A 20,907-nucleotide genomic window follows, 5' to 3' on the forward strand; every position below is an offset into this window, starting at 1 on the left:
GCCCACAGCATCGCCCCACTCCGGCCAAAGTCAGCTTGTTGAGGAAGGTACCATACCTCCTAAGAGTCCGCTCCACTGCCGCCCCCCAGGTAAGATACCTTAAATTTGGACTATAAGACGGACAGCATCTTATGAAAAAAATTTTTTTACTATTTTACTCCCTAAAATTTGGGGTGCGTTTTATAGTCCGAAAAATATGGTATAGATTATTTTGGAGCAAGGTCCTTGTATATCATATGTTGTTGTTGGAAAATGTGGGGTCTATAGGTCTTAAAAATGAAGGCCAAGCCATGGATAGTCCCATACCCTGTCGGGTTTAGAAAACTTGTGTAGTTCCTTCTCTACATAGTAACATAGTTTTTAAGGTTGAAGGAAGACTAAGTCCATCTAGTTCAACCCATAGCCTAACGTGTTGATCCAAACACCCATGATTTTCAATACTCTTTTTCAGGAAAGTCACAATTGTTGAATTTTCCTTCAAGTTCCCAGCCGTATAGTGGAATAGGACTTTCACATTCACTGCTATGCACAATCTTTTAGAATTTGTGCAATCCTGTAGATGTTGGTGTTCTTTTCAGTTCCAAGGAAACGGAAGATTAGCGCAACATATGCATGAATATCAGAATAGCCAACGTTGTAAATGATATCATGATGGGAAGCCCCTTTATATTTTGGGTTAAGCTCAGTAAATATAAGGTCATTCTAAGGTTCAAAGACCAGAGTTGTCTAATAAGGTTGTTATGTGATAGTAGATCAAGGCTATGATGAAGAAATCTCATTTTGTTGCCTTGCAGACTGTCAACACTGCCCTTATCAGACCTCGGTCATAAAAGGAATGATTCAGACAATAGAGGTAGAACAGGAAGCTAAATTCCCTATATAATGCAGCACATTCAATTTTATTACATACTAGAGTACCTTGATATTTGACTCTGATATTTCACATTCATTTTTCTATAGTCTGGTTTCAAAAAATCCATTTTAAAATACCCTACTAGAGCATTTTTTGAAGGGTTATTCCTAAAAAAATCAAGCTATTCCTTATCCAGAGGACAGGAAATAATTTACTAGTCACTGGGGATCCAAACATTGGGACCTCCAGAGATCCTCAGATCAGGGCACTGAAACCCCGAGAATAGGGCTTTGCAGCCCTGTTCTAAATGGAGCATACGTGCGCATTAAAATAATAACAGAGCGCTGTACTCATCAATCCCATAGACAAAGAGCCGAGGCCATGCGTGCGTACCTCTACTCCATTTATGTCGAGACTGCTGAGCCCCATTTTGGGGGTTCCAGGGTCCTGATCTCAGGATTGCTGGGAGGTCCAACCATTGAGACCCCATGATTAGCAAGTTATCCCCTATTCTAAGGGTGGTGGGTAACTGGATTTTTTGGGGAATTACACTTCAAGAAAAGGGTCAGCTTTTCTAGCAGCCACTTAGTATCTATGGAGGATTTCCCAATGCATGCAAAGTCCAGTGATGGCACCATGTAATGCCTCATTTTCCCTGTTGTGGTAACTGCTGGGGAACAGAACACTTGGCTACTCTTTGTTTCATTGTAGCCATTTGGCAAATTCTAAAAATTTCATTTTTTTCTCATTAAAGTACACTCTGCACCCCATCTTGACTGAAAAAAACAGAAATGTAGAAATTTTTGTAAATTTATTAAAAAAGAAAAACTGAAATATCACATGGTCATAAGTATTCAGACCCTTTGCTCAGTATTGAGTAAGTTCCTAAGAGCACAGTGGCCTCCATAATCCTTAAATGGAAGAAGTTTGGGACCACCAAAAGTCTTCCTAGACCTGGCCATCCAGCCAAACTGAGCAATCATGGGAGAAGAGCCTTGGTGAGAGAGGTATAGAAGAACCCCAAGATCACTGTGGCTGAGCTCCAGAGATGCAGTAGAGAGATAGGAGAAAGTTCCACAAAGTCAACTATCACTACAGCCCTCCACCAGTCGGGCCTTTATGGCAGAGTGTCCCGACGGAAGCCTCTCTTCAGTTCAAGACATATGAAAGCCTGCATAGAGTTTGCTAAAAATACATGAAGGACTCCCAGAATATGAGAAAAATGATTCTCTGGTGTGAGGAGACGAAGATAGAACTTTTTGGGGATAATTCTAAGCGGTATGTGTGGAGAAAACCAGGCACTGCTCATCAACTGCCCAATACAATCCCAACAGTGAAACATGGTGGTGGCAGCATTATGCTATGGGGGTGTTTTTCAGCTGCAGGGTCAGGACGACTGGTTTCAATTGAAGTAAACATGAATGCGGCCAAGTACAGAGATATCCTGGATGAAAACCTCTTCCAGAGTACTTTGGACCTCAGACTTGGCCAAAGGTTCACCTTCCAACAAGAGAATGACCCTATGCACACAGCTAAAATAACAAAGGAGTGGCTTCAGAACAACTCTGTGACCATTCTTGACTGACCCAGCCAGAGCCCTGACCTAAACACAATTGAGCATTTCTGGAGAGACCTGAAAATGGCTGTCCCCCAACATTCACCATTCAACCTGACGGAAATGGAGAGGATCTGCAAGGAAGAATGGCAGAGTATCCCCAAATCCAGGTGTGAAAAACTTTTTGCATCATTCCCAAGAAGACTCATGGCTGTACTAGCTCAAAAGTGTGCGTCTACACAATACTGAGCAAAGGGTCTGAATACTTATGACCATGTGATATTTCAGTTTTTCTTTTTTAATAAATTTGCAAAAATTTCTACATTTCTTTTTTTTCCAGTCAAGATGGGGTGCAGAGTGTACTTTAATGAGAAAAAAAATTAACTTTTTAGAATTTACCAAATGGATGCAATGAAACAAAGAGTGAAAAATGTAAAGGGGTCTGAATACTTTCTGTACACACTGTATATTACTACTAATTACTAGAGACTTCGGCAGTGGGATATCCCATGACAACTTATATTTCTGTGGGACTCTTCTAACAAAAAATAATTTTCCATCTTCGACAACCACATAAAGTCTACTTTCATCTTTTCACCTATCGTCCATCCATCTTTCAAAGATAGAGATCAGACATAGCATAGATCAGAACAGATGGACCACAGTTATTCAAACTTTTTTTTATAAGTTACTAGTTAGGTTGATGTCACATGAGACTTGCGGTTGGTACAGTTGGTATGAAGATAAGTCTTGGCAAAAACAAAGGATCTGCTAAAGGATAATTGATCTGTTTGTCAAGGTAGAAGACTTAATTTGAAGCCTAATCAAACAGATCAGTGCTGAATGGTTAGGTGCAAATTGACTCACAGGATGAAGTCATCAGTAATAGTTTACAGCTTTGCACAGCTGTGGCGTAAAAGCAGGGTATAAGTCAATTTTAAGGACCCTAGATACAGTAGATAGTTGGCCAAAAGAGCATTTGGACGACTGGTTTCTCTCGCAGCTCTTCGATTCACAGGAGTTCTTGCTCTGCCGAGAGCTCCTCTGTACTCAATGTAAAGGTGCTGTAACGCTGATTACATCCATACCTTCATATTAGAAATCTGGATTTACATTTAAGAGAAATTTATTGTTGAACTGTTAAGCACATGAGCCAAAAGTGCAGCAAGGTGGGCAGTGCACTAATGCTCTGCTGTCTCTTTTCCCTATTGTCTTGTCAGTGCTTGACCAGTCACTCTTCTTCAGTGACCCACCTCTTCTTTCCAAGATCTAGTGCAAGCGCCGTCATTCCCCGTTACCTCAACACAGATGGAATTAGTTTGGAGTATAAAAACCTGATCACAGCTTCCCTTTTTGTAAAAAAAAAAATTCCCCCAAAGATGGACAACATTTTTAATTATAGGGGGTCTCCAGAGTCAGCTCTATCATGTTTTCCTCCTTTTCACATACATGTCTATATTGTCACAATTTCATTGCTCACTGTGGTCTAGTGATGCTATGAGTGACAGCTCAGCCACCCAATAGGATCTGTAGTGTGCTGGACTGTCAGTGATGTGAGTGAAAGCTAAGTCATCCAATCTGAGACTGTGGCATGCTGAGCTGTCAGCATTTTGATTGACAGCCCTGCTCCTCAATCTGGTCTAGCATGCGGACTTTCTTCCAGGTGTTTCACATTCTGGTTAATTTGCTAGCTATTTAGTCGGCTAGCTATGACCAGACCATTGTCAACTATAGCTTTGCTCAGTGATGTGCGTACTTTGCTCTGTGTCTGATTTCCTAATCTTGTTGCTGGACCCACCATTTGTTTTTGCTACTCGTATGTGCTATTTCTTTTCTTCTTGTCGCTCTCTGACCTCAGGTACCTAACCCTGGACTTGGCCTCTGACTATCCATTTCTCGTATCCCCTTATCTTGACATACCCTCAAGGCATTTGACCCCGGACCGTTACTTGACCATGCCTTTGTGTTGCCCCTCTGTACTACAAACGCTCCTGGTATCTGAGGTCAGACCTCCTGACTATCCTGTCTCACATCTTGTCCATGAGCGTCCATCAGCGTCACATACAGTATATGTGCTGTAGCAGAGCCAGGTAGGTCATGGTTAAGTCCTAGCTCTGCAGGATTTGATTAGATTCACCTGGATAGCTTTTTACTAGAACTGGGGCCTGTGTTCACTAGGTGTGTCAGTCTGCTGGATGGAGCAGAGTTGAGTGTTCTGCTGGTGAGTGACCAGCCAAAATGTGAGCTGTAGTTGAGAGAGAGACGTGCCATGGTCTCTCTTTGAATGGACACTGCATAGTCAGCTAGGAACACTGAGCAGTCTGTGTGTTGGAAGTGCAAAGAACTGTGTGGAAGCTGCAGCCTGTTTAGTGTGAACTGTGCCTGGAGTTGAACACTTCTGTTTGGCACTGGGAGCTGTTGGGGCTCTGGCTAAAGGGGATACCGAGACTGGTGGGATCGAGCCTCTTCTGTATATGAAGTTTTCTCCTGGAAAAAGGACTGTAATTTGTTTGGGTAAGCCCACACTAACATATGTGCCTGCTAAATGATGTTTATTCGTTGTGATACCTTTGTGACCGTAAGAAGCTGTTTTTGGTTTTGAATCCCAATATAACTGCAACTGTTTGGACCAGACTACATTGCCTGTGTGAACACCACCTAATGCTTATCTGAGAGCATGAATCCCTAGAGTGCTTACCACTGTGCCCTGTCAACCATATTACATACACAGTACAGGAAGAGCATTTACGAGGGCATGGAGCTTCCTTAGGCTATGTTCACACATGTTGGATTTTTCAGCATTTTTGCTGCAGATTTTATCCAAATTTTCAGCTGCGTTTTGAAGTTCCCGCAAAGTCCATGAAAAACCAGAATTCTCTGTTCACACATCATAGTTTTTCTTGTTGCGTATTTTGTGCCTTGGTTGGGTTTTTAATAGAGCATGTCACTTCTTTCAGCGTTTTTTCACCCATAGGAAGTAATGGGTGGTGAAAAAAAGCATCAAAAACGCAGCAACATTTGCATCAGCGTTTTTTCTTTTTCAGCGTTTATGATGGCAAAATACAATGGGGTTCTTTTTCTTTCACAGAACTTTAAGTACATGCATAAATAGAGACAGAAGGACAGTGAAAAAAAGGCTGAAAAAACGCACAAAAACGCATCAAAAAACGCAGCAAAACCTGCATTTTTGAAGCAACTGATTTCCTGCCAGAGATTAGGTTTTGCTGCAGATTTGTGACGCTGAAAAACCCAACATATGTGAACATAACCTTACAGAGCCACCTATTTCACTCTCTCCCTATAGCTGTATGCCAGGGCAGAGATGCTACAATATGTCCGGACAGATCAGGCATGGCTCCTGCGCTGATTATGCATAACTCCTGGAAGATGACATCTTGTCCTGCCCCGGCATTACTAAGAGTATATAGCTAAGCTGAACCTGGCAGGAAATGTAGTCGTCTACGTATTGGCAGCTATATCCCCTGCAGGCAATTATGTATCACTGCGTTCATCGGAAGAGCAAAGATAAAAATAGGTTGACCCCAGGTGAAATCAGGTAAGCTGACATGTCTGAAAATCACAACTGTCTTCTCTCTATGATGCCAGGTAGCCTATGTCACTCCGGCACCCAATATTCAGCTGCCATCGCTTTATCACATAGGAATAACCCTCTAAGAACCAAATTTTCATAAAAGGGTTCCGTCTCATAGTTCTCCTTGCTCTATTTTCCCCAACTGCTAACAGTTGAGCCATTCATCCATCTTTATTATTATTATTATTATTATTATTATTATTATTATGTGACAAATGTATTACCCCTTATATCCCAAATTTCCTCCGACACCAATAGATACATAGCAAAATTTTTTGACACTAAGTGTATTAAAGGAACTGCAGAAACTGGAGATACTCTACGAAAAATACAAAATACTTCTGCTCTTCAATTCACATTCCTCAACATTTTAACCTTCATCTAAACTTCCTCCAGGCCTCATGTAAGGGACCCCTACTGGACAAGAAACACAAAAGGGGGGGGTCTACCACTCAAGAGGAGTCATGTTACTCCAATAACCCTGGGCTCTCATACTGTACGAGTTAAGGAAACAAGTGACGCATTTATACAAACCATTTCGAGCTAGTTTCTACCTTCTAAAAAATGGCAACAACAATACAGAATAGACACAGTTTGGTGCAAAAGTTTTAGGCAGGTGTTGAATTACTGCTGCAAAGTAAGAACGATTTCAAAAATAAAAGTGTTAATATTTTATTTTATCAATAAAAAAAAGTGAAAAGTGAATGAACAGAATAATATTTGGTGACCGCCCTTTGCTTTGCACAAAGCAACAGCAACTTGCACAGGTGATAATGATCATTTTCATATGTAGTTAAAACACAATCATTAACTTAGAAAGAAACAGATGTGTAGGAGGCTTAAGACAGGGTGAGGAACAGCCAAACTCTGTTACAGTGGTGAGGTTAAAGAAGAAAGCTCACAGGCCATGGCAAGACTGTTGCTGTGAGCACAGCAACAAGACACAAGGTAGTTATAGTGCATCAGCCAGGTGTCTCCCAGGCTAAAATTTGGAATTTCCAGATGTGCTGTTCAAGCTCTTCTGAAGAACCACCAAGAAGTGGTCTTTATGGAAGAATTGTAGCAAAAAAGCCATATCTTCAACATGAAAAGAAGGCCAAGAGACTCTGCTTTGCATGAAAATATAGCAACTGTGGTTCAGGAAAAATGGCACTTGGTGCTATGGACTGATGTAACACAAGGCAGATTGTTTGTCGAAGGCCTGGAGAGTGGCACAATAATGAGGGTCTGTAGGAGCAATGACGCTAGGTGGAGGGTCCTAAAAGTTTGGGGCTACATTTCAGCAAATGAAGCTGAGAATTTGGTCAGTATTAGAGGGAACCTGTCTTGTCCCCAAACACTATTAACATAAGGTATGGGGTTAATCAGCAGGTTAATAGCATTACAATGCTGTCCGGGCGCATTACTGAAATTACGACTACCGGGGAAAAAATTAACCTTTTCCTCCCTTTGGGGACATAACAAATTCCCTTTAAGGGTGTCGTCAATGCTGAGAAGTACAGGCTGATTCTTATCCATGTAATACCATCAGGGGGGCGTCTGATTGACTCCAAATGTATTCTGCTGCCCGACAACAACCCCAAACATCCAGTCAATGTCATTAAGAACGATCTTCAGTGTAAATAAGAATAAGAAGTCTTGGAAGTGATGATACAACAGCACAGAGCCCTGATCTCAACATCATCGAGATGGTCAGAAGGATTTGCGCAAGCGACATCCTCATAAGATCTGTGGTTAGTTCTCCAAGATGTTTGGAACAACATCTCTGCTAAGTTCCTTCGAAAACCGTGTGCAAGTGATGAAGGCAAAGGGCGGCCAACAAATATTGACTTATTTTAGATTTCTTTTTTGTTCACTTACTTTGCATTTTGATTATTGAATATAAATCGGTAACATTTCTATTTTCGAAAGCATTGTTTTGCATCATTTTTCCACACCTACCTAAAACTTTTGTACGCTACTGTAGATAGATTAATGTCTCAAAATGTAAGTATGTCTTATCCTTCATATCCAGGGGTGGATTAAGAGTAGCAAGGGCCCCGGGCAGTTTAGAAGGTGCGCCCCCCCCCACACACACACACACCTGATGTATCACATGACATGTCACATGATCCCCTGTGAGAGATCATGTAATATTTCTCGTGAAATTAATTTGGCACAATATTAATTATAATAATTTTTTTAGGCTGTGTGCCCACTATGCGCTTTTTAAGCGTTTCCGCAGCGGCAATTCTGCTGCAGAAACGCTTAAAAACGCTTGGTAGAAGGTCTGCCATGTTCCCCAGTGATAATCCGCATGTGCTGTGCACATACTGCGGAAATTTCCGCTGCGGGTTATCATTGCGGAAAAATCCGCAGCACTACCAATTATTTTGCGGAAGCGCGGCGCTTTCGCTGCCATTGACTTGCATTGGAACACATGGAATCCGCATCACTGCATCTGTACATGCAGAATCCATGCGTTTCAATGTGCGGATGGTACCCGGGTTTGGAGAAGAGGAGACTCTCCTCCGGACCCGGGTACCATAGAACCTGTAAAAAAAGAATAAAATAAAAAAATAAATATTATACTTACAGTACCTTCTGATGGCCCCCGGTGTCTTTATCCGATGTGTTCTGGCTTGCCGGCAGCTCGCGATGGTCTGAAAAGGACCTGCCGTGACGTCATTTAGTCATGTGACGGGTCACGCGACCGTTGACGTCGGCAGGCCATCAGAAAGTAATTATATATTTATTTTTTACCATTCTTTTACGGTCACACTATATAATTCCATGCCTGTTGCATGGATTTATATAGTGTGACCAAGTTGTCAAGCACTTTCCAAGTGATGCTAAAATCGCTTGGAAAGCGCTTGTCAACCCGCATGCGGAAATGCATGTGAAGAACGCTTCACATCCGCATGTCCCTGGCAGGAAAAACGCATGTACAATCCGCATGTACAATCCGCATGTACAATCCACATGTACAATCCACATGTACAATCCGCATGCGTTTTTTCTGCCAGGGAGATGCAGAAACGCTCAAAAAAAATCCGGCGCATTTCTGCATCGTGGGCACATAGCCTTACATTAATTGTATGACTCAATATTGAGCACACATAGCCATCTATACACAGCAGGAGGCCGCACGGCGCCATCTATACTCAGCAGGAGGCCGCACGCCCACAAACATATACAGACATATATATACACGCATAAACACATTTGAAACACAAAAATACATATAAACAGACATCACACAATGATATCTGCCTGCACACACACACACACACACACACACACACACACTCACCATCCCCTGGCTCGGCTCCAGTGGTCCTGCTCCTTTCTGGTGCAGCACTGCAGGCCGGGTGCGCACTGCGTGACGTCACAGCTAGGAGACACGGCCGCGCACAGGGCCGTGTCTCCTAGCAGTGACACGGCCGGGCCAGCACAGGGAAGTTAACTGCTGCAGTGCTGGCCCGGCCGAAGAAGAAGCAGCGGCCGTGCGCCGCTGTTGGGGGAGCGGTCCGGGGGCCCCCCCCCGCCACTGTCTACCGGACAATAATGAGGACAATCTGGCCATAGACACCCCGGAGCCCCGGGCCCCCTGGAGGTTCGGAGCCCCGAGCGGTAGCCCAGATCGTCCTCATTATAATCCGCCTATGTTCATATCCATCCATTCAACCTAGAAAGATAGATGTCCTATTGAAGTTGAAAGGATGGATAGAACAGGTATCACATACTTAGATTCTTAGACGCCTATCTATCTTACATAGAATGAACAGTGTACAATAGATAAATAGACATATCTTTTGCTTGTAGAAGCAAAGCTAATTTGCATTTCTAGAAAAAAATCTTCCAGATTTACAACAATCTATTAGTCACACTAAAAGCAAGAAAGGCCACACCTGTAAAGTAATATGAGCAGGTGGTAGGCGACAGGTTTGTTGTGCTCTTTACTTGTTCACCTAGCTTGACGGTCATACTCGGGTCTTTTTAACGGCTTATGAAGGTAAAGACCACACCATAAAATGAATCTTGGTTCTCAACGTTCTCCTATATTCCAGTAGTGGTTTAGGTTCTGTAAGCTTGGGGATCACCCATGAGGGGCCTGGTTGTGCCTATCTGTAGGGTTCTCAGCCTGGCAGCTCCTCGAAATCCAAAAAAGACACTATCAATCCTCTCTGGGTCTGGTTCAGACAATGTGTTCCTCTTTTCGGAACAAGGCTCTCAATGACATGTCCCCACCACATAATCACTTACAAGCATCTACCTTCAGTTCTCCGCCCTAGTTTCCAAATCTGTGTGACCACTGCTCATCCCTCTGGTCAGTCTAGACCTCTCTTGAAATTGTGTTAGCCTAGAATTCATGCTAGGCACAAATAGGCCCATTAGTTGAGCACATGACCTTAGCCCCTTTTGCTGCCATCTTCAATATATACTGTCCACTCCACCACCTCCAATCAACATCGCGGCACAACGCCTACGTGGTTGCAAAGTGCAACCATTACCCAAGGTTCTTCGGCTAGTGGCCTTGTTAAAGTGACAGGCCTTATATGTTATCCAGCCCAATCCACATTTCTTTGGGGCCATTGGAGCTAAAAGTCTTGACATACTATACCTCTGTGAAATAAAACTTTTCACAAAAAAGAAATGTTGAGCGCAACTGATGAAAAAAGCTTTGAATTCTCAACATGTGCACGGACACTGAATCCCAGTTGGAAAGATAATAGAACGCATTAAAAAATGGTAATTTTATCAAGAAGACACGAAAAACACATAAGTTTAAAAACAGAAGTTCCGGAGAAAAATTCCAACGTGTTTCGAACCTAGAAATATGTACGGTTCTTAGTCATTGTGTGTTTTTTCGTATCTGTTTAATCAATAAAGGTCTTTTTTTACTTGGAAATTTGGCTTTAGGACAATTCTTTTTGTGTTTTTTCATTGAAGACAAATTAAATGAAGATAATAATACCAAAGAATTTGTGATTGCAATCATTTTCAGGAAGAAACTGAGTATTATCTGACAGAATTGCAGGGGTGCCAATACTTTTGGCCACCACTGTATATCTTCTTAGACTTTTGAAGCAAAAAATCAGTAAAATCCCAGCATAATCATCAACTCCTGATAGCAACCGCAATGTGAGCAGAGCCGACACTAGTACCAATTATGATAAAAACGTGACTGCAGAGATTCAGAAGAAGAAAACTGCGGCAGAGATGTCAGTACGACAAAAGACTCCATACTGTACGTATATATAAACGAGCCTTTCATAAAGGGAGAGAATGAGAGACTGTAAAGCACGACACTCACTGCCACATGACTTCATTCAGGAGATCACAGTACCAGAGTCAATGGAGTATTTGTATGGATAAACATTATGAAATGCATAGATACATGATGGGCTAGATAGCTAGACAGACAATACGGAGAAATGTGTTGGGCCGAATGACTTAATCAGTTATTTGATATTTTCCATCCAGTCCTATTGCCCCCCGGTGTATAATATCTGACCCCACCTTTCTGGTGGTGCTGAGCTCACTGACACCAGCGCGGTCCTGTAATAGGAGCCAGCGGGGTAACAAGTCCGTCCATGACATTTCTTCCTCCTAAATCTTCCCCCATCACCTGTGAGTGATATTATTGAGACGGGGAAGAAACCGCAGCAACTCAGACCCCATAACGTTACAGAGCGGGAGGCCAAGTGTTGTGGAGCAGAGGGCAGGAAAGTCACCATCGCTCTGCTGATTCCATAGCAGACCTCCTCTGATATAACATCAGCACAGACACTGCCCCCCCACCGGGAGCTTCATGGCGGAGCAGCTGCATGCAGCCGTACATCACCAAGCACAATGCCGAGCGTTGGATGGAGTGGTGTAAAGCTGCCACCACTGGACTCTGGAGGAGACGCGTTCTGTGCAGTGACGGATCGCACTTCTCTATCTGCGTCTGATGGAGGAATCTGGGTTTGGTGATTTCAGGAGAACGTTAACCCCCGACTGCATTGTGCCTGCTGTACAGAGGAGGATAATGCTATGGGCTGTTATCAGGGGTCGGCATTCGCCCTTTAGTTCCAGAGAAGGGAAATCTTAAAACTTCAGCACAAGACATTGTGGACAATTGTAGCTTCCGGGATTGTGGGAACAGTTTGGGTAAGACCCTCTTCTGTTCCCCATGACTGTGCCCAGTGCACAAACTCCATACACACATGGAGGGGGAGTTTACAGATAGATATAGATAGATATGTACAAGTTGGATTCAGATTTGCTTCCTCTATATTCATTTTCCTGGGATGCAGGAAGAAGAACTCTCCAGCCTTGCAACACGACTATCTTAGCAACCCTTTAGTCATAATAAACCCGGGAGGTTCACACCTACATAGCCATTACTTGTATAAAATTATATTAGATTTTACATGCCTTTATAAGTGTCTGTCATCGAAACGCCCCGTCTATGGAGTAATGAAGCTCTATGTCATCCTACAACCTGCTGTCATCATGTCCTTAATCAACACGGTGGACTGTACTGTGCGCATCTCAATACTATCAGTTATTGCGGCGATGCGAAATGCGTGATAACCAAGTGTTTTTACATATCTCCTCCATTGCTAATTTCAATATCAACAATAGGATCATTAGTGAAAACCCAACACAGTCATTCCATAATCGTGTCTTCAGACGGCGACATCCAAGGTTATCCACTGCCCCCCGATATCAATCAGATTGCACCATTTTCACCAAGAGGAAAGGAAGAAGAAAAAGGAGGAGGGTGGCAGCTTACTGTACGTAAGAGACAAATCCCGGGCAGCTCAGTCCCTGCATGGCACAGTGTCTATTAATATAACACGTCTCGGCTATAAACCAGTCTGCACAGCACCGGTCACATACTAATATTCAGTACATACAGAAAAACACATCCCAACATCCTAATATTCATTTTTTCCCTGTAAAGTATTATCCATCCTATTTGCCAGTTCTGCGCAAAAAAACAAAAAAACAACAGAGCTCATTTCGACAGCTGCATCGAAGCTACGATTATCTCAGGTTTTGCATAGGACTGCAATATCTTAGGATAAAAGAAGAGCAAAATGTCAAATTCAGCGTCGTTTTTACCCAAAGATTCTCTATGTGGTAGACCAAGCGATGGGCATAAATCTGAAAAGATCTCAGGAGGTTCCGGTAACCAGACGGCAGAGATGTCATACAGAATAGCAGGGTGCAGATATCCCCCCATACTCACTGCGTGCACAGTACCTGTCTCTTCCTTGCAGCTGTGCTTTCGAGAGCCTAGCACCAGCTGCCGTGGCTTGGACAGAAATGCATCAGAGCGAGAGGGAGGGATGGAGTATGGGAGGATGGGAGGAGACCAAGAAAACTAAAGGATCAGCAGGAGCTACTAAGTAGGGATTAAAATGCTTGGAAGGAGATTTTCGGGAAGGATTTTGCAAGAGCAGGTGTCGCGGGAAGCAAGAAGAGGCAAAAACGTAACAATATGGCATCAATTGTGCACAAACGCGGATAAACGATAAAGGATCGAGAGAAAAAGAGAGACAGAAGGAAAGAAAAGAAAAAGACAGAGAAAGAGACAGATGGAAAGAGAGAGAAAGAAAATGGGTTAAAGAGAGAGAAAGAGAAAAGGACAGAGAAAGAGACAGAGAAAGAGAAAGAATGAAAGAAAGAAAAAAGAAAGAGAGAGAAAGAAAGACAAAAAGAGAGAAAGGAAGAGAAAGAGAGCTAAAGAGAGAGACAGAGAGAGAGAAATAGAAAGAAAGAAAGAAAGAAAGAAAGAAAGAAAGAAAGAAAGAAAGAAAGAAAGAAAGAAAGAAAAAAAGGAAAAAAGAGAAAGGGACAGAGAGAAAGAGATTTAAAGAGAGCAAGAAAAAGGAATAAAGAAGATAAGAAAGAAAAGAAACAAATTAAGAAAGAGTTAAAGAGAGAAAGAATGAGAAAAAGAAATAAATGGAATGAAAGAGACAAAGAGAGAGAAAGGAAGAGAGAAAGACACAAAGAGACAGAGAGAAAAAAAAACAAAAGAGAGAAAACAAGAAAAAAAGAAAGAGAAAAAGACAGAGAGAAAGAGAGAAAGAAAGAAAGAGTTAAAAAGCGAGAGAAAGAGAGAGAGAAAGAAAGAAGAAAAGAAAGAAAGAGAGGGAGGGAATAAGAGAGAGAAAGAGAGAGATCGGCCGGTGGTGCAGAGCTCACTGATAACAGCGTCGTCCTGTAATAGGAGCCACCGGGATAACAACTCCTTTCAGGACATTTTTTCCTCCTGAATCTTCCCCCATCGCCTGTGATATTATTGAGAAACGGAAGAAACCGGAGCAACTCAGCCACAAAATGGAGACCCCGTGATGTTAAAGAGAGGGGGCCTGAGTGCGCACCTGTAAAATTTTATGGGGCCATTCACATGTCCGTGTTTTTTCATTGACTGAGATGTCAGCGGAAAATCATGGAGACGGGTCGGATCAATATCAGCAATAAAGTCAATGGGTCCAAAAAAAAATCGGAACACTCCAAGTGTGATCCTGTTTTCACATTCTGTCACATAGGAGATGTGTGAATGAGCCCAAAGGTTGTGTCCTATAGAAATGAGTAAGGATTATGTCCGAAAAATGTTACCTGAAACTTTTTCCATTAAATAAATCGGAACAATTATAAGCTAATAGACGTACGGGTGTAAAAAAATAAAAAAATGTGATGATGTTTCGTCAATTCTCAATGCTGCTTTTAAAACTCTTTTTAAATTGTGCTGGTTATGTAAGGTCCAGACAGCGGTTCTGTTCTGTTCTGTTCTGGAATCTCACAAGTGACTGTAACCTATGTGGTTAACAGCAGGTTTAACCATCTATTGAGAGAGACTAAAAGAGGGAGAACAAGAGAGAAAAAGGAAGAAAGAGACAGAAAGAAAGAAAGAAAGAAAGAAAGAAAGAAAGAAAGAAAGAGGGAAAGAGAGAGGGAGAGAAAGGAAGAGAGAGAAAGATAAAAAGAAAGGAAGAGAGAGTTAAAGAGAGAGAAAGACAGAAAGAGAAAAAGAGAGAAAAAGAAAAAAGAACGAAAGAAAGAAAACAATAAAAAAGAAAGAGAAAAAGACAGAGAAAGAGAGAAAGAGAAATAAAGAGTTATAGAGAGAGAAAGATAAAAAGACAGAGAAAGAGAGAGAGTTAAAGAGAGAGAAAGAAGGGGAATATGAGAGAGAAAGACAGAAAGAGACAGAGAGAGAAAGGAAGAGAGAGAAAAAAAGAGAAAGGAAGAGAGAGAGAGAAAGACAAAAAGAGAGAGTTAAAGAAAGAAACAAAGAAAGAGAGAGAAAGATTGGCCGGTGGTGCAGAGCTCACTGATACCAGCATGGTCCTGTAATAGGAGCCACCGGGGTAACAAGTCCGTTCATGACATTTCTTCCTCCTCAATCTTCCCCCATCACTTGTGTGCAGGGCCGGCTCCAGGTTTTCATGGGGCCCGGGTGAAAGAGTTTCAGTAGCCCTTTTAACACATACCACCATTCATGATGCAAAGATAAGAAATATTATTACTCTACTTGAGTGATATCTTTTGTAAATTCTACAATAGCTCAGAAACCTGCGAATCCTCGCAGCGCACAGTATAGACCAAACAGTATAGTCCGCCATACAGTATTATGGGCCCCACATAATCCTCCATACAGTATTATGGGCCCACATAGTTCTCCATACAAAATAATGGACCCACATAGTCCTCCATACAGTATTATTGGCTCAAATGGTTCTCCATACAAAATAATGGGCCCCACAAAGTCCTCCATACAGTATAATGGGCCCCACATAGTCCTCCATGCAGTATAATGGGCCCCATATTGTCCTCCATACAGTATTATGGGTCCCACATAGTGCCCCATACAGTAAAATGGCCACCACATAGTCCTCCATACAGTATAATGGGCCCACATAGTCCTCCATACATTATTATGGGCCCCACATAGTCCTCCATACATTATTATGGGCCCCACATAGTCCTCCATACAGTATAATGGCCACCACATAGTCCTGCATACAGTATAATGGCCACCACATAGTCCTGCATACAGTATTATGGACACCACACAGTCCTCCATACAGAATAAGGGGCCCCAAATAGTCCTCCATACAGTATTGTGGGACCATATAGTCCTCCATACAGTATTATGGGTACCACATAGCCCTCCATACAGAATAAGGGGCCCCAAATAGTCCTCCATACAGAAACAATGGGTCCCACAAAGTCCTGCATACAATATAATGTGCACCACATAGTCCTCTATACAGAATAAGGGGCACCACATAGTCCTCCATACAGAACAGTGGGCCTCGCATAGTCCTCCATACAGAATAATGGGCCTCACATAGTCCTCCATTCAGAATAATGGGCCCCACATAGTCCTCCATACAGAATAATGGGCCCTACCTAGTCCTGCATATAGTATAAGGGGCCTCACATAATCCTCCATACAAAATAATGGGCCCCACATAGTCCTCCATAGAAAAAAATGGTCCCTACAAACTCCTCCATACAGTATAATGGGCGCCACATGGTCCTCCATACAGAATAATGGGCCCACATAGTCCTCCATACAGTATAATGGGCCCACATAGTCCTCCGTACAGTATTATGGGCACCACATAGTCCTCCATACAGTATAATGGCCACCGCATAGTCCTCCATACAGTATAATGGCCACAACATGGTCCTCCATACAGTATTATGGACACCACATAGTCCTCCATACAGTATAATGGGCCCACATAGTCCTCCATACAGTATAATGGCCACCACACAGTCCCCCATACAGAATAATGGGCCCCACATAGTCCTCCGTACAGTATAATGGCCACCACATAGTCCTCCATACAGAATAATGGGACCCACGTAGTCCTCCACACAGTGTACTGGCCACCACATAGTTCTCCATACAGTATTATGGGTACCACGTAGTCCTCCATACAGTTTAATGTGCACCACCTAGTCCTCCATACAGTATAATGGGCCCCACATAATCCTCCATACACTATAATGGGCCCATATAGTCCTGCATGCAGTATTATGGGCACCGCATAGTTCTCCATACAGAATAATGGGCCCCACATAGTCCTTCATACAGAATAATGGGCCCCACATAGTCCTTCATACAGTATTATGGGCACCACATAGTCCTCCAGACAGTATTATGAGCACCAAATAGTCCTCCATACAGAATAATGGCCCCACATAGTCCTCCATGCAGAATAATGGGCCCCACATAGTTCTCCATACAGAATAATGGGCCCCACATAGTTCTCCATACAGAATAATGGGCCCCACATAGTCCTCCATACAGAATAATGGGCCGCACATAGTCCTGCATATACTATAATGGGCCTCACATAATCCTCCATACAGAATAATGGGCCCCACATAGTCCTGCATACAATATAATGGGCCTCACATAATCTTCCATACATAATAATGGGCCTCACATAATCCTCCATACAGAATAATGGGCACCACATAGTCCTTCATACAGTATTATGAGCCCCACGTATTCCTCCATACAGTATTATGGGCCCCACAAAGTCCTCCATACAGAATAATGGGCCCCACAAAGTCCTCCATACAGAATAATGGGCCCCACATAGTCCTCCATACAGAATAAAGGGCCCCACATAGTCCTCCATACAGAATAAAGGGCCCCACACAGTTCTCCATACAGAATAATGGCCTTACATAGTACTCCATACAGAATAATGAGCCCCACAAAGTCCTCCATACAAAATAATGGCCTCACATAGTACTGCATACAGAATAATGGCCCCACATAGTCCTCCGTACAGAATAATGGACCCCACATAGTCCTCCATACAGAATAATGGCCACCACATAGTCCTCCATACAGTATTATGGGCACCACACAGACCTCCATACAGTATTATGGGCACCACACAGTCCGACATATAGTATTATGGGCCCCACATAGTCCTCCATACAGAATAATGGACCACACATAGTCCTCCATACAGAATAATGTGCCCAACATAGCCCTTCATACAGAATAATGGGCCCCACATAGTCCTTCATACAGTATTATGGGCCCCACATATTCCTCCAGACAGTATTATGGTGTCACACTGACACTGCGTACAGGAGGTCAGGGGCCTAAGCTGACCCTAAGCTGGGGCCCTGACTAATCCCTCTACCTGGAGGTACTGCTAAAGGTACAGAGGTCCAGGCCGCCAGCGTAACCCCTACCTCCTGAGGATCCCTGCACCTCAGTAATCTAGTCCTGAGAAGGACCTCGATCACAACAATAGGGGACAGGAAATAATATGCCAACACACAGTACTTAGACGAATGAGACAGTACAAGGGTCAAACCAAAAACCACCTTGCATACAAAAACTACACCACAACTACAGAGGGAACACCAACGGGAAAGGAGATAAATGAAAAAGCGAGGAAGGGAAAAACCACACCAAATACACTTAGCTCAGAACTCCAAAATACCACGATCCGCTCTGTTTGTCTGTATGAAATGCTTTCACCGACACTTCCCTAACAGACCGGCAGGCATTTGAAGGAGTCCCACTACTGCAGCATTGATTGCAGTTGGGCGAGGCTGGACCTCGTCTAGCACAGAGAGAGAGAGTTAACTCCCTCACTGCCGAAAAACACAAAACACCAAAAACTCAGCTGCGAGAAGTCAGGCTGTGTAATCGTGACGATCTTCGTGGCGACACACCCGTGACATATGGGCACCAAATAGTCCTCCATACAGAATAATGGCCGCACATAGTCCTCCATGCAAAATAATGGGCCCCACATAGTTTTCCATACAGAATAATGGGCCCCACATAGATCTCCATACAGAATAATGGGCCCCACATAGTCCTCCATACAGAACAATGGGCCCCACATAGTGCTGCATATAGTATAATGGGCCTCACATAATCCTCCATACAGAATAATGGGCCCCACATAGTCCTGCATACAATATAATGGGCCTCACATAATCCTCCATACAGAATAATGGGCCTCACATAATCCTCCATACAGAATAATGGGCACCACATAGTCCTTCATACAGTATTATGGGTCCCACATATTCCTCCATACAGTATTATGGGCCCCACATAGTTCTCCATACAGAATAATTGCCTCACTTAGTACTTGATACAGAATAATGAGCCCCACAAAGTCCTCCATACAGAATAATGGGCCCCGCAAAGTCCTCCATACAGAATAATGGGCCCCACATAGTCCTCCATACAGAATAAAGGGCCCCACATAGTTCTCCATACAGAATAATGGCCTTACATAGTACTCCATACAGAATAATGAGCCCCACAAAGTCCTCCATACAAAATAATGGCCTCACATAGTACTGCATACAGAATAATGGCCCCACATAGTCCTCCGTACAGAATAATGGACCCCACATAGTCCTCCATACAGAATAATGTGCCCCACATAGTCCTCCATACAGTATAATGGCCACCACATAGTCCTCCATGCAGTATAATGGGCCCCACATAGTCCTCCATACAGTATTATGGGCACCACACAGTCCTCCATACAGTATTATGGGCACCACACAGTCCGACATATAGTATTATGGGCCCCACATAGTCCTCCATACAGTATAATGGGCCCACATAGTCCTCCATACAGTATTATGGGCACCATATAGTCCTCCATACAGTATAATGGGACCACATAGTGCTCCATACAGTATAATGGCCACCACATAGTCCTCCATACAGTATAATGGGCTCCACACAGTCCTCCATCCAGTATTATGGGCACCACACAGTCCTCCATACAGTATTATGGGACCCATATAGTCCTCCATACAGCATTATGGGCACCACATAGTCCTTCATACAGTATTATGGGCCCAACATATTCCTCCATACTGTATTATGGACACCACATAGTCCTACATACAGTATTATTGGCACCACATAGTCCTCCATACAGAATATTGGGCCCCACATTGTCCTCCATACAATATTATGGGCACCCCATAGTCCTCCATACAGTATTAGTGGCACCACAAGTCCTACATACAGAATATTGGGCACCACATAGTCCTTTATACAGAATAATGGGCCTCACATAGTCCTTCATACAGTATAATGGGCCTCACATAGTCCTTCATACAGTATAATGGCCACACATAGTCCCCCATACAGTATAATGGGCCCCACATAGCCCTTCATACAGAATAATGGGCTCCACATAGTCCTCCATACAGAATAATGGGCTCTACGTAATCCTCCATACAGAATAATGGGCCCACATAGTTCTCCATACAAAATAATGGACCCACGTAGTCCTCCATACAGTATAACGGGTCCCACATAGTCCTCCATACAGTATAATGGGCCCCATATTGTTCTCCATACAGTATTATGGGCCCCACATAGTGCTCCATACAGTAAAATGGCCACTACATAGTCCTCCATCCAGTATTATGGGTATCACATAGTCCTCCATACAGTATAATGGGTCCCACATAGTCCTCAATACAGTCTAATGGGCCCCATATTGTTCTCCATACAGTATTATGGGCCCCACATAGTGCTCCATACAGTAAAATGGCCACTACATAGTCCTCCATCCAGTATTATGGGTATCACATAGTCCTCCATACAGTATAATGGGCCCCACATAGTCCTCCATACAGTATTATGGGCCCGACATAGTCCTCCATACAGAATAATGGCCACCACATAGTCCTCCATACAGTATAATGGCCAACACATAATTCCTCCATACAGTATAATGGCCACCACATAGTCCTCCATACAGTATTATGGACACCACACAGTCCTCCATACAGTATAATGTGCACCACATTGTCATCCATACAGTATAATAGGCCCCACATAATCCTCCATACTGTATTGTGGGCCCATACAGTCCTCCATACAGTATAATG

General features: G+C 43.1%; 1 long non-coding RNA gene across 2 annotated transcripts in view; it reads right to left on the bottom strand.

Annotated features, from left to right (window-relative positions):
* Window positions 1–13,371, bottom strand: part of LOC141172084 (uncharacterized) — a 54,919-nt gene extending 41,548 nt beyond the window's left edge. The window contains exon 1 of one of the 2 annotated variants that reach the window (XR_012252412.1): window positions 13,237–13,371. This is a non-coding gene — a long non-coding RNA (uncharacterized lncRNA). Of the gene's footprint in view, window positions 1–13,222 lie in introns of both variants that reach the window. The other variant, XR_012252413.1, reaches the window with a different exon arrangement.
* Window positions 13,372–20,907: the final 7,536 nt, after the last annotated feature.

The sequence above is a fragment of the Phyllobates terribilis genome, unplaced genomic scaffold, assembly GCF_046119375.1.
Source record: "Phyllobates terribilis strain yellow unplaced genomic scaffold, ASM4611937v1 Scaffold_12__6_contigs__length_324123572, whole genome shotgun sequence".
NCBI lineage: Eukaryota > Metazoa > Chordata > Amphibia > Anura > Dendrobatidae > Phyllobates > Phyllobates terribilis.